This window comes from Mustela lutreola, chromosome 13 (assembly GCF_030435805.1).
Source record: "Mustela lutreola isolate mMusLut2 chromosome 13, mMusLut2.pri, whole genome shotgun sequence".
Taxonomy (NCBI): Eukaryota; Metazoa; Chordata; class Mammalia; order Carnivora; family Mustelidae; genus Mustela; species Mustela lutreola.
In genome coordinates, this window is record NC_081302.1 from 86,793,543 (window position 1) to 86,795,117 (window position 1,575).

At 39.5% G+C, this 1,575-nt stretch overlaps 1 non-coding gene across 1 annotated transcript; it reads right to left on the minus strand.

Annotated features, from left to right (window-relative positions):
* Window positions 1-1,046: 1,046 nt before the first annotated feature.
* On the minus strand, window positions 1,047-1,172 carry LOC131814228 (small nucleolar RNA SNORA40). Its single transcript, XR_009347219.1, has one exon. It is a non-coding gene; the product is annotated as a small nucleolar RNA SNORA40 (small nucleolar RNA).
* Window positions 1,173-1,575: the final 403 nt, after the last annotated feature.

Sequence of the window (1,575 nt, forward strand, 5' to 3'; positions counted from 1 at the left end):
AGATAGTGGGGCTATTTAACATTCCCTGTGGTAAAACTCTCCATTGATATCGTTTGGCTGGTTCTTTTAAATTTACACTGGGAATTGTGAAAGCAAAACGGGACAGTCTTCCTTGGCAAGTGGTATAGTATAAAAGCAACCTTGTAAATCTATGATAATTACTGGTCATTCTCATGGAACTAGATTAGGCAAAGGCAATCCTGGTTGGAGAGACCCCATGGGTTGGATTAACAGAATTAACCATAAGCAGGTCTGTTAAAAGTCTACACTTTCCTGATTTTTTCCTAATAGCAAAGACGGGCAAATTCCAAAGACTCTGAGATTCTTCAATATGCCCTTTTCTTATCTGTTCCTCAACTAGGGCTTGTAAAGTAAGTGGTTTCTTTTGTGTTAAGGGCCACTGCTCCACCCAAATAGGTTTGTCACTCTTCCAATTTAACTTAATGGGTTCAGGAGCAGTGTCGCTCAGTGAAAAATTTGGGAATCCTCCTTAGGGAAAGGTATAACCAGAGAGGCTCCCCATTGATTTAGTAAACCTCGTTCCCAAAGTTTAATGGGCAAGACTACAATATATGGCTGCATATAGTCTTTTTGACCCTCGCGTTCTTCACAGAAAAGAATATTGAAGCTCTGATGCATATTGCTAGCCTGTCCTAATCCCGTAATAGTAACAGAAGATGAATTATATGGCCATTTTTTAGGCCAATGTAATGAACTTATGATAGAGACATCAGCTCCAGTATCAATTAGACCTGAAAATTCCTTTCCTTGTATTTTAACATGATAAATCAGTTTATCTTATAAATTTTCTCAGTCAAATACGCCCCAGTTTTTCCAGTGCTTCCAAACCCATTAGTTTCTTTGTTTGTTTTATTTTATTTTATTTATTTGACAGATAGATAACACGTAGGCAGAAAGGCAGGCAGAGGGGAAAGCAGGCTCCCTGATGAGCAGAGAGCCCTATGTGGGGCTCAATCCCAGAACCCTGAGATCATGACCTGAGCTGAAGGCAGAGGCTTAACCCACTGAGCCATCCAGGCACCCTTCTTATTCCTTCTTATCTGCATCAAAACTTATACTGAGCCATGAGTTCTAGGTTGCAAAAGAGGATTTATTTTTTGTACTTTGTCTAAGTCTTTGTTCACAAACTAAACAAAAACAGCACAAGTGCAATTCTTTGTTTGTTTTTAAATTGACACTGAAGATAGGGTAAAAGTAGCAACCAGGCAATGGAATCTCTTTTTTGAAAATGGTTTGGAGCCACAGTAGTTATCATCACTGAAATTTCACTAGTATAGTCTGAATCAATAATGCTGGTGTGAGCTAGTATTCCCTTTGAAGTAAGGCTGGATCTCCCCTAAAGTAGCCCAGTGGTTCCCTTCAGTAAAGGGCCAAAAATATTAATTGGGATTTTAGTGGGAAACTTGGCAGGCATTAAGAGATGATTTTTGGGAAGGGGGATATCTAGTCCAGCACTACCAGGCATAGCATGTAATAAATTTAAAATGGTACAATTGTCTGAAAGCTGGGTATTAAGGGAGAATTGGTCCCCTTGTTTTTTCAGGGCTGAGGGCT